Below are 14,052 nucleotides of genomic sequence, written 5' to 3'. Positions count from 1 at the left end.
AATTATTCCACCATATTGACTAATGTATTAAGCATGAGCGCGATGATTCTCGTTACTGTTAATAATCGAATCAAATAGCAATGCCCGACAAACCACTAAAACAGGTTTGTTCGAAGAACGCGCGTATAAATATTTAAAATATGTACGGATACTTCGCGTGTGGCCGGTTGACTCATATGTTTAAATTTCACTTTCATTCTTCATTTGGTTTTCTGTTTTGTATCTATAGGTTTATGACCAGCAATATGTAATTATGTAAAATAAGCCGCGAAAACTCCGCGTAACATCCCGTACTGCGTGTGATGCAGCTAAGAACTGCACAGAAAAAGACATTCGCTACCTTTGTTCTCATTCATTGAACTCTTTACCTTTCACCAACTCCAACCACAATCAAAGCCGTATATCTTTTTTAAAGGTATTTTTTGTTTCAAGTAAGGTAATATACCAGTCGTGATATTTTAATCAATATAAACTTATAATTGTAAAAAATACGGTATTTTAGAACTTCTCTTTTTTCGTCATTCGTGGTTGACAGTCCCTTTAAGTTAATCTAGTCCTTACGAAATAAACGTGTTTGTATTCAATACTGATATCATATTTTCTACATACTTCTCTTCAAAAAAATTGATTATATTTTTATAAATTGTTTCACTGTTCGTTTTTGTTTATGTAACCTATTAACAAGTCAGCTAAGCATAGATCACCAATTTTTTCATTCACCTCACTTTGTTGGCAAACTAAAGCAACCTCATACTACTTTCTAAACGATTTATTAATGTCATCTGTGCGCGAACAAAAGATGGAACTTATGGTAAAGTATTGTAAAAAAGTGTAATGAAATATAATAGCTCTGTCAGCAATTGAAATCGCATGCTATTGGGTGAAAAAGGATCGGTCGTGTGATATCGGGAAAATGCCTCCTAAAGGTATTGGTTCTCTATAAAACGGTCAGTTGTCATGTTTTTCAGTCAGTCTGAAAAGTGCTACAGATATTGCAATCCGCGTCGTTATAAGAAAAAACATTTTTGTGGATGTATCTTAATTTTCGTATTAAATAATGGAAATTATAAAGCGATATTTCAAAAGGGGTCGCAAGTTAAAGAGGAGAAAGTCCTGGAATATTTTTTATTTTTTTCAATAAAAAGCACTTTTTATAAATCTGTAAGAATTGTCGTTTGTTCAAGAATTTTTGGAATTCGTTTACATGGAAATTCTTTTGATATTTTATTTCACTGGTGTCAGCGTGGTGTTAACGTTCGCCATAGTGAGCAACGTGTTGGTGATAATATGCGTGGCGAAGTACCGCCACTTGAGGTCAGTCACAAACGTGCTGATAAGCAATCTGGCCGCATGTGACGTTGTTCTCAGCGGCGTGTTCCTTCCGCAGAAGCTTCATGACGTCAGTCATCCTGAAAACTATCACGAAGGTAAATTGCAATAATTATAGGTATGATTTTGCTGTTAAATAAAACTGAAGAAGAAAACGTGTTGCTTTTATGTATAATTGCACATAAAGTGTACAGTTATTTTTGTAATGGCGATGTGGGTGACGAGCTTACTTAATAAGTGATGCTTTTGTTGTTGTTGTTGCATGCGAATATAAATTAATATGCATTATTTCTCCATTTCTAATCTTTAATAATATTGTGACATTTAGTCTGCATTATCTCTGTTCATTCCAAATTGGCACAGGTGTTACAATTTGGAAAGTTCATTATGTTCTATAATAACAATATGTTTGCGAAAATCACATAATATATTTATGTATATTCATTATGTTAAACACTAGCATCTGTGAAGTTCCGATCAGCTAAGGACGTGTTTTAAATTAATCACCATAATTTAAGACTGTTAGATTTTATTTTCAGTTTCTGTATTGCAAGTATCAACTCTACTTCCATGTACAAAAATCAGCATATATATGTTTGTCCATGCTTATAGTTTGAGATCTGATGCATTATCTTTGTATGTAGTAGGAAAGCAATCGCAAAAACAATTACGTGTGTGGAACTTCATAACTTTTTTCCGGAATACTTCCAATGAACTTTGTAAAATATTTTGAAGTTACGTTGTAAACGGATAGGTCTACAGATTAAACTAACGAAGTACAATTTAATTGTCTTAGATTTCAAATGCATGTTTAGGCCTAAAATACTTTCCACTGCATCACTATATTACATAATTGCCTCACACAAGCGTGTATTCCCTCTTTTACTATAAACCTATCAATTATAATCGCATATTTACGGCTTAGTTTATGTGTTGGCGTTGTTTATAATATGATTTGCAGAATATAAGTCCCATAATTACTCATTTTAAAGGACTTAAGTCTTTTATACCAACGATAGGATTAATAGTCAGTATTTGCTACGGCTGTTGACAATTGATTTCTTTAAGTCTTTCGTTGTCATGGTGTTTGTTGTTGAAATTGCAATCCATACTGGCTTTCTAGGTTTTCACTCCAGTATCAGAATGGCAATAAATACTATTGTGTCAACTGGTGTTGGTTCTCTTGTATACTTATACTTAAGACGAACGCGATTTTGAAAGCTATTTGTCTTTACATGTATATAAATAAACTTACCTATCGATTTGCATTTGTATAGGATCGATACAATTATTTTAAACAAAAATGTAACGATTAAGAATATTTTAACCATTTGACATTACTTTATTCTCTCGCGTACTAAACATAAGTGTCTGTACATATCGCCAAATATGACGGGTGTTATCCCGTATTGGCATAAAGGGCACACAAAAGTAGTGACGCCGCATTAATAAAATGAACAAATAGTGCACACACTATTTAAAAAGATGCAAAACATAAGGCTCCACTAAAACAAATTTTCATCTACAAACTTTCTACTTAATGATTATGCAGAGACAGATATGGCATAATATAACACAGATTCAATCAAATATTTTATCAGACATTCGTAGAAATATCCTTAAAAAGATTGTCCGTATTCGAATTTCACGTTTAAGGTAAACTTTGTTCTCAAAATCATTATTGGTTCTTCAAACTAAAGCATGATTCCGTTGAAATAAGAACTGACAGAAATAATTATATTGCTTTTATGTTTCATTTTATAAAATCTCTCTGTATACGTCAACGTGAAATTCACATGTGTGTGTAGGTAACTAGTTTAAATGAAGTTAAAGATATGTCATATAATACTATTAATAACATAAAACTATGCAACATATTTATGATGTCATATAATAATATTAATAATATAAACATTTGCAACATATGTATGAGAGAGTTTATTGACTGTATGCTATACATAGAATGATATAGAAATTTTAAGTTACAAGTAACGTTTTTTTAATTCCTACATAAATCACCTTCAAAGTAATTTCAATACTGCGCTTCCACGGACTGGAAAGAAGATTGCTTATGAAATATACTATCTAAATTTGCTATTGTATAGCTTATTGTAAAAAAAAAAAAACTTGTTAATGGTAGAATTTTGCTATTTTTCCAAATAAATTGTAAAATATATAAACCCATTTAATCGAGCATATATTTCCTTTTACTGTTGCCTACACATTGTGTAAACAATGAATTGCACGTTGAAAATTTCACTCCCAATCCGTAAATTTATTCTAGTTGGATTCACATCTTTATTCGTAGTTTAAATTTTTATTCGATAGCATCCTTTTTAGACTAGTGTTGAGCATAAGGAAGGAATGTTTTGTATAATTTCAGGATTTTGAATAAAAACATCTGGTAAATCCTCATTCGTGTATTTTCATACAGTCAATACCATTAATTGCTTTACTCTGATTTATTTCATTAAGTCATATTAAATATCAAACATGTATCGAATTAGAAATAAAACAGGACACAATGAACTTATCATGTATCATAGTTTAATTAAGATTAACGGTATTGTTTTGCATAATGTCATGAAAGATATTTTGTTTTGCATAATGTCATGACATTCACATGTGTGTGAAGGTAACTAGTTTAAATAAAGTTAAAGATATGTCATATAATAATATTATTAATATAAAAATATGCAACATATTTATGAGAGAGTTAATTGACTGTATGCTATACATAGAATGATATAGAAATGTTAAGTTACAAGTAACGTTTTTTTAATTCCTACAAAAATCACCTTTAAAGTAATGTCGATACTGCACTTCCACGGGCTGGAAAGAAGATTGCTTATGAAATATACTATCTAAATTTGCTATTGTGTAGCTTATTGTAAAAACTAAAACTTGTTAATGGTAGAATTTTGCTATTTTTTCAAATAAATTGTAAAATATATAAACCCATTTAATCGAGCATATATTTCCTTTTACTGTTGCCTACACATTGTGTAAACAATGAATTGCACGTGGAAAATTTCACTTCCAACCCGTAAATTTATGCTAGTTGGATTTACATCTTTATTCGTAGTTTAAATTTTTATTCGATAGCATCCTTTTGAGAATAGTGTTTAACATAAGGAAGGAGTGTTTTGTATGATTTCAGGATTTTGAATAAAAACATCTGGTAAATCCACATTCGTGTATTTTCATACAGTCAATACCAACCATTAATTGCTTTCCTCTGATTTATTTCATTAAGTCATATTAAATATCAAACATGTATCGAATTAGAAATAAAACAAGACACAATGAACTTATCATGTATCATAGTTTAATTAAGATTAACGGTATTGTTTTGCATAATGTCATGAAAGATATTTTGTTTTGCATAATGTCATGACATTCACATGTGTGTGTAGGTAACTAGTTTAAATAAAGTTAAAGATATGTCATATAATAATATTAATAATATAAAAATATGCAACATATTTATGAGAGAGTTAATTGACTGTATGCTATACATAGAATGGTATAGAAATTTTAAGTTACAAGTAACGTTTTTTAATTCCTACAAAAATCACCTTAAAAGTAATTTCGATACTGCACTTCCACGGGCTGGAAGAAGATTGCTTATGAAATATACTATCTAAATTTGCTATTGTGTAGCTTATTGTTAAAAATAAAACTTGTTAATGGAAGAATTTTGCTATTTTTTCAAATAAATTGTAAAATATATAAACCCATTTAATCGAGCATATATTTCGTTTTACTGTTGCCTACACATTGTGTAAACAATGAATTGCACGTTGAAAATTTCACTCCCAACCCGTAAATTTATGCTAGTTGGATTCACATCTTTATTCGTAGTTTAAATTTTTATTCGATAGCATCCTTTTGAGAATAGTGTTTAACATAAGGAAGGAATGTTTTGTATGATTTCAGGATTTTAAATAAAAACATCTGGTAAATCCACATTCGTGTATTTTCGTACAGTCAATACCAACCATTAATTGCGTTCCTATGATTTATTTCATTAAATCATATTAAATATCAAACATGTATTGACATAGAAATAAAACAAGACACAATGAACGTATCATGTATCATAGTTTAGTTAAGATTAACGGTATTGTTTTGCATAATGGCATGAAAGATATTTTGTTTTGCATAATGTCATGAAGGTATTTATTTTTAGTCGGAAATTGTTATACGAAAGTGTCATAATGTTTACATATATTCTGATATTTCTAAATGTACTACATTTATTTTCTCTTTATACGAGTTAATAAAATGTAATATGAAATAAGGCAAAGCCTCAAAGCGTGCTCGATTAATGTTTAATAGAAGACACTAACCAAAAATTGTAATACCAGTCTTGACGCTAGCCCCTAGCCCGACAGCCCGGGGCTAGTGATATGTAATTTGGGCTATTAAAACTTCCAGATTAATATAGTCGGGCTAGTTGGTTTTTTAATATGTTCTATAAATGCATAAAGATTCGGGCTAGTTCTTCAAAAATGCTAAAGTGAATACTGTTTAATACAGAAAATATTTGAATTAAATTATTAAAGGCACTTCCTAGAAAAAGTACGTGGAGTTCGTAAAGACGGGTATAAAAAATAAGGAAATTGACCTTTAATTACTATGTTAATCAGCAATTAAACAACAAACGGGCCATATTAAAGGGTTTCATGTTACCTGATGATCTGAACTGTTAGCCAAAAACCCCGCACAAAACATATTGTCACAATATCAGTTGCCAGCCTTGCAACCACAAGTTTGCCTACGAAGGTCAGATCGGGATTCGAACCCGAAACCACCAATGAGCCATCTAATGATACAGGCTTGGGTTGCTCTACCAATTAAGCTATCCGACCTTTTGAAAAATATATAGGTAAACTGCAATGCTGTATAATAGCATGATTACATTGCTTAGGAAATTTTTTACAAAAAATTAAATTTAATTGAAATTTTGTTATGATTTAGAACAGTAAATTGTCAGTTCAAAAGCTCACATGAGGTAATGTTTGAAAAGCCCACAAAAGCGTCTGTTTGTAAAATGGTGTTAATTTGCCGACTGTGTAGTTTAGATAAAATCACCTTATTTTGCACAAATCTGCCAACTGTCGCTACCTTGTCAATTATATTTTTCAGGTGCACATCATCGTCACTGGCATCAGCAATGATTTCTCCATGTTGCATACTGTACTTAGATTTTAGAAAGGCCAGGCAGCATATTTGTTTTATTTTCCTTTTTGAGCATTTAAAGTCAAAGTAATTTCAAATTACCATAATTTAGGAATTAATGCAAGGTCGGTCAGCGACAATAATGTCACCCACCAAAACATGTTATTTAATACCATTGATATAACACTTTGAAAATTTTATACTTGTAAGTATACATCTTTATAAGTACCAAAATACTATGATTAAAGTAATTTGTATATTCCTAACTACTGTTTAAAAGTCATTCTGATAAGCGACTGTCACGTCGCCCACCGTACTCAAGGTAGCGACTGTCACGTCACCCACTGTACTTAAGGTAACGACTGTCACGACACCCACCTCAACGTTATTTATATATTATTTGAATTTATGTTTCAAATATGGTTAATCACATTTGATCACATCTTTTGATTGCTTGAATCAATCACATTTAATAGTATCTATAAACATTGCGTTATTTGTAGTAATTATCAAATAATTAATTTAGAATGTTCTTTACCAGAAAAGTAAGCTCAGATGTCAATTAGGGCACTATCTTCTTCACTATGGAATAGTGTCAAAGGAAGCAATATTTGTTTGTATCATGCCATTTGTGACGCATAAAAATTAAGATAAAGTTTTGTATTTTTTTCAATAGAAGAGAATAGACATCTAGAATATAACCACTGATGTATTTTTTTTGATGAGATAACAAAGTTGGAATGATACTCAAATGTGATTAACCACCTTTAAATTTAACTGTAATGCATGACTTAGACAGTGAAAAATAAATGAATATATTATATGAAATGATGATGAAATCGAGTATTTGACTGTGCAGGTTGTTGTCCAATTAAATAATAGCACTTACTTGTTTTGTCCTCATTTTAAATCAAAAATGCGAGAAGCCGTCGGTGTTGACACTTGCTATGCACACACAAAACGGTGACGTCATTCGTTACTTGGATACATTTGGTGATGACGTTATCGAAGGGGGAACTCTCGGAATGAAGACAACTGTTTTACACCAAGAATGCTGGAGCGTTATTCGAAATATAGTCACAATAAATACAGAGAAAAAATTGAGAATATTTAAAAGCCGTAAATTTCATCATTTTTATTCGGCGTAAGCTGCATTAAGCCAGCTTTTCATCCTGACCTGACCTTTGTAAGTGTCCAATAATATTAAAATACAATTTCCCGCGGCTAGGTACGAATGAATACACTTCATTTATTCCATTGGCTGATTTGAGTATAACACCAGAACATTGGAAACATATCCGCGTCTTTGTAACACTGTTTTACTGCATGAAACAATTTTATCTCTAATGAAAAGGCTCAATAGATAGAACAGTTTTACAATCAATTCTCGACATAAATACAGTTTGTGCGTGCACCTTTCATTTGCAGAGAATTACCAGCGCAAAAGCGTTTAAACTAAAGGCTATGTTCTCATATTTAGTACTTACTTCCATATTCATGTCAACATGTTAACATGTAAAAGTATAAAGAGCAGTGGAAGCGAGGCCTCACTTTAATGAATTGCATTTCAACCCGTGAGGTTTCGGGTCAATTCGCGGCCAGTGTGTGAAAGTCAGAGTTTATATACAGTTCATCACCGGAGTTCGCAGCCAGTAAAATAATCGTTATATAATAAAGACTCTATCCGTGAACTAGGTGACCTGGAAATTTCTTTAGATCAGAAATATGTTAAATGAAGATATTCAGCAATATAATTATGATATGTCAATAATAGATTATTAATGTGTTTTCAACAATACAATGCCAAATATTATTTTAGATTAATTTAACAATATTATTCCACCATATTGACTATTGTATTAAGCATGAGCGCGATGATTCTCGAAACTGTTAATAATCGAATCATATAGCAATGTCCTGACAAACCACTAAAACAGGACTTGTTCGAAAAACGCGCCTATAAATACGGATACTTCGCGTGTGGCCGGTTTACTCATATGTTTTAATTTAATTCCATTCTTCTTTTGGTTTTCTGTTTTGTATCTAAAGGTTTATGACCAGCAATATGTAATAATGTAAAATAAGCCGCGAAAACTCCGCGTTACATCCTTTACTGCGTGTGATGCAGCTAAGAACTGCACAGAAAAAGACATTCGCTATCATTGATCTCACTCATTGAACTATCAACGCCGTTTATCTTTTTTTAAGATATTTCTTGTATATTTTATTATAATGATCAATCAGGAGACGTCGGTTATTTACTTCGAAAATTTCCGGAAACAAGGGAATTCCAGTGCTAAATTTGGCAATGACTTCATCGAACGGGGAACTCCCGGAATGAAGACAACTGTTTTACACGAAGAATGCTGATGCGTTATTCGAAATATAGTCACAATAAATACATAGAGAAAAATTTTAGAATATTTAAAAGCCGTTAACTTGATCATTTGTATCTATTTTATCATTGTGATCAATCAGGAGACGCCGGTTATTTACTTCGAAAATCTCCGGTTCCGGTTTCCGGTTCGGATATTGCACGCGCAGGTACCAAACTTTTTCAAAACAACAACCTGTACAATCAAATACTCGTGTTACCGTAGTGCTCGCCTCGAGCAAGCTTGAGCTTCAAATTAGCTTTATAAAAGAAACGTAGAAATAGCGATCCAATATATTTGACCAGTTTAAATAGAGAGAAGAGCTGAGCTATTGATCATGATTAATTAATATAGCTTCTTTAAGAAGGCTTGGTTTGATGAGCTTATAAGATTGTTGCATGTTATTCCAATAGTCATGTCCTGTGCAGTCCAGTATATCGCTGATTAAATGTAGATTGTGTAACGAGCAAAAACAGCATGGTATGCCAGTCGCGTTGACTTTTATATTTTTATGTGTGATTATTTCAAACAGAGAATAAAAATACTAAATGTATACATAGACACGGTCGTGCCTCTATGTTGGATGTATTAAAATGATGAGGCATGTTTTTCTAGCCTTTTGTAGTAAAACATTTCTGTCACATTTAATAAAAGCCATTACATGCAAATATATTATCTATGATAAGGACAAACAAGCAGTGTCCTCTTGTCGACATATGAAGATCTATAAAATATGTAATAAGAAACCTGAAAAAATGCCCTATCTAACAAACTTGCTGTTGTAAAGAGATATCCAATAAAATACGTTAGGATCAATGCATTCTCATGCTTAATGACCTTATAAAAACATGTCTTAAGAATATAAAAATAAAACAAGATTCTACCGTACAATCAACCATAATAATGTCTCCAATTTTTATCGTTTCAGGCGAGGTAATGTGCAAGCTCATCAACTTCTTCCCGATCTTCCTCACCACGTGCTCCTGCTACACTCTCGTCTTCATATCCATTGAACGACGCCGAGCGCTTGTGCAATCGATGAGGCCCCAGATTTCAGTTCCACAGGCGCTCAAAGCGCTTCCGTTTATTTGGTTAGGGAGCGTTGTCGTTGGCATTCCGACTTTAATCGAATTTTCAGTTGTTCCACTTACGACTGATTCATCAGATATCAACTCTGGAAACTATTTATACGTTTCGCAGCTCAACAATAACAGCGTCGAACGTCATCTTCACTGTGGAACAAACAACTTTCCGAGGACTCTCGGTATGGCCAACTGTTTCCTCGTTACTTTGTTTGCTTTTGTAATACCCCTCACTTTGATATCGATCAATTATGTTCAGCTGGTGGTGTTTGTTAACAAGCCGCTGCCGCACCGTGGAACCGCAACTCCCAAGCAGAAGCGACGTCGGGGCGCCGCGTGTGGAGATTTTTGTTTTGCAGCCGACGAATACACACTTGTATAAACATCGAGAACATCTCGTGAAGATGTTTATAGTCATGGTAGTTGCGTTCGCCACGTGCTGGTCACCATTTTATATTATATACATATACACGGTAGGTTTAAAATAAAAATCTGATGAAGAGCAACTAATAAAAACTGTTTAATATGTATATGTCAGGAATGCATTACTCTATTTACATTCGATTCAAATAATGGACCTTTATTGGTTACTACAGATTCTCTGATTCTATCTCAGCAGCTGTATTTAGAGGTATTCATTTCTTTTAGGTCATTGTGTTTACATTTCAATCAGATTAAATCGAAGTGTTACAATCCAATTAATCTTTTCCAGAAGGTCGATATAAATTTAGGTTACTCTGATTAAAATTAGATCGTAAAATAAGCGCTGCAAACATAGCTTTGGGATATCCTGTAACATCCTTCAGATGGCAAATTGATTATAGCTGTAACGGTTTTGAAATGTGAAAGTTTCATACCATTTTCACTTAACATGAAAACAATTCAAAACACTAAACATTGTGGAAGAAAACCTTTTACAATCTTATTTATCTTAGACAGAAAACACTTTGTTCACTGCAACACGACATGAACAAAAGCATGCTTCTTCAAAAAGATAACTTAAAGGCTTAAATAGAAATGCCCTAAAAACTTTAAGATTTTTCTAGCATAAGTAGGTTATAAACCGTTATATTGTCCACCGAATGCAATGTTGTACACTTCAATAATAAGGTTGCGTATATTTTCTCCATATGGCTAGGCAAAATTAGAATAATAAACCAATCGAGAACTGATGTAAAGAAGACCAGTTTTCTAAACATAATTATAAAATGTAAATACACGTACACATATACAACTCACAATTCAAAATACTAAAAAAACATTTATATCAAGTAGCATGACTTTCGTTACCAAAATGAGATATTAATACTGCACACTTACATGTATCATCATTTCTTGCAGAAAGTAAGCGGCAAGGACGAAAGTCAGTACTCAAACTCTACAACCAACCTTCTTCTCATCGTTCTTTCCGCGGCAAGCAGCGCTGCCAATGCCGTCATTTACGTCATATTCAACTGCGGACTGAGAGAGGCTTGCAGGACGATTTGCTGCACATTCGCAGCAAAGTGGCGGAAGAAAATAAATGGCCGTAATGTAAAGATAACAGTCTAAATCGACCATGAAAATTAAGAGCAAATGCATCTCTGTGTACATCATTTTCATGACATTGTTTTGGAAGGCGTTGTATAAATTGCAAAGACTCACAAACAAATTGATCGGTCACGCCGTAGTATTGGTTTATCATAACTGAATTTAAAAAATTCTCTTCAACCGTGTTTACGGCAGATTTATGATACTAAAGGTAAAGAAATGTCAGCGTATTGTCGTGTAGTAATCAAACAAAAAGTTGATCCTACATAAAGTTAATTGTCCAGTAATATTCAATTCGGTGATGTCATTACGACCGTGAAGGACGTTTGTAAAAACGTCTGCATTAAGCTGTGTAAGCAGCGTCACCATAGTGTATCAAAGCGCCGTAGGCGCTGAAGGGCCTTGGGCTAGATTTAGTGTGCTTGGGAAGAAGTTTAGTTCTTAAAAAAAGATAGTTCGACCATGTATATAGATGTCAATATCTTTATACATTGTCAAACTATCTTTTTTTTAAAGACGTTTTGTCGAAAGTTTATTTATTGATTTAGTATGTGTATGCATTATTATAAACAGTTTTATAGAAATCAAGGCTTCAGCTGCATTTTTCAAAAAGTCACAATGGATTGTCGATCATTAAGTCATGGCCATCCTACATAGGCGATGGAGATTTGTGACTGGGAACGAGATTATGACCCATCTGGGTCTGTCACTTTTTGTATGTCATAAATGCTGAATGCCCGTTTTGGATGAAATAACGTCCTTATTCAACCAGTATCGGTACATGTTATGCTGATCAGTTTGTGTTAATAATATCTCCATTTATCGCGTATCTGGATGAACATAATTAATTTCAAAGTACGGAATTAATTGTACTTATATTAATCCGTAAATACTCGTGGTTGCCATGGGAACAAATAAAATGTTCTTTATTCATATTTATTACTATTTTAAAGAATTTAAGCCAAAAAAGCAAAGAAAAATCAACAAAATATGTTCTGGACAGATATGGAACATCATTAACATGTTTATTATATGTACATAAATATATGCACATTTTCTGGAAAAGGTGTGTATTCAGAAATTGAACATTTTTATACAGCTGTGAACTATCTTATCTGTTAAAAAATGTCAATCAAAACACAACATGAACACAATATATTGTCCATATTATCATCCACACAGAGTCCAAACTGTCAGTAAACTTGGTAAGCTCAGGTTGCATCAGGATTTGCCAAATTCACTTGTAAAGATCTGCAATAATTAAAATAAAAATGACTGATTAGAAACCTTAAATAAACACATAAAAAATACATATCACCAGTAGATACCATAGGCTTGTCAACAATTTATTGAAATTGAAAACCATGTCATGTTTTAGTTTTGCCTTAATGCTTGTTTAACTTACTCTATGTGAAAATAACACAAGAAATATTTTTAAAATTATATAATCAAGACGAAAAAAAGATTATTGCTTGGTACATTATACAATCTAAACCCTCAAGATATGCATAGTGAATAGTATATTGTCAATGTTTAATATTAAAAAATAGTATCCATACTTAACACCATAAAGGTAAACCATCTGTGTTGGGAGAATAAAGCGCACCCCAGTTAACATTTTCACAGATTTCTTTATAAATATTTCACTATTTTAAATTGGATAAAGTCGAGAGCCGGATGATTCGTGAGAGTTTTCTATAGGTATCATGATTTTTTTAAACAAATCAGTATTTTTTCAGTAATGTGCAATGACGCGTTTGAACGGTTAGAAAAATGTCGGATCAGTGTTGGGACTTCATATTACAAACGCGCGATTGCACTTTACTGAAAATTACTTATTTGTTAAAAAAAATCATAATATCTATAGAATACTCTCACGAATGAGCGAGCTCTCGACATTATCCCATTATAAATGGAGAAATAATTTAAAGACATCCTTAAAACTGTTATCTGGGTCGCGCCTTATTCTCCCAACACATATCTTAAAGTCACATGGTATACATGAAGGTGCAGTGTAAACAATGCAAGGTGTAAATCATATCAAACCTGCTATTTAGCAGCACATCATTTAGTGTTCGCACTCCACTTTTGCCCAATCTGTTTTTCATGAGGTGGATTTGGCACATCCATCTTTTAGCCCTATATCATGATAGTTCATCATTGCAACTACCAGGTAGTATGTTCTGCCCATGAATAAATAAAATATAGCAAAATATTTATGTATGATTGTGTTATAGTTTAAAATAATATATGACAATGAAAACAAAGGTCTGCTGAAGTATTGAATCTCAATACAACATTAACGACATTCCGATAGTCCAGAAACATATTTACTGAGAACATTTAAGTCAGTTTTCTTAAGCTGCAACCTCTTGGTCATGTCTGACAATTCATTGAAAATAAATTATAAAGTTTCAAAAGCATTACCACATATTTTTGTATTTGGTCGTGCTTTATGAGAAAGATATATTTGTTTTTCTTTCTACTTTCTATATTTGTTGTTATGAATCTAAGATCATCATTGCTTTCATGTTAAACTTGATCATGAACAC

General features: G+C 32.5%; 1 long non-coding RNA gene across 1 annotated transcript; it reads right to left on the bottom strand.

The window, feature by feature from the left end:
• Positions 1-1,111: 1,111 nt before the first annotated feature.
• On the bottom strand, positions 1,112-7,459 carry LOC127868487 (uncharacterized). Its single transcript, XR_008044150.1, has 2 exons — positions 7,403-7,459; positions 1,112-1,409 (listed from the first exon to the last, which is right to left on the bottom strand). It is a non-coding gene; the product is annotated as an uncharacterized LOC127868487 (long non-coding RNA).
• Positions 7,460-14,052: the final 6,593 nt, after the last annotated feature.

This window comes from Dreissena polymorpha, chromosome 2, assembly GCF_020536995.1.
Source record: "Dreissena polymorpha isolate Duluth1 chromosome 2, UMN_Dpol_1.0, whole genome shotgun sequence".
NCBI lineage: Eukaryota > Metazoa > Mollusca > Bivalvia > Myida > Dreissenidae > Dreissena > Dreissena polymorpha.
The sequence above is the reverse complement of the archived record's forward strand: the minus strand, read 5'-3'. Positions and strand labels throughout refer to the sequence as shown.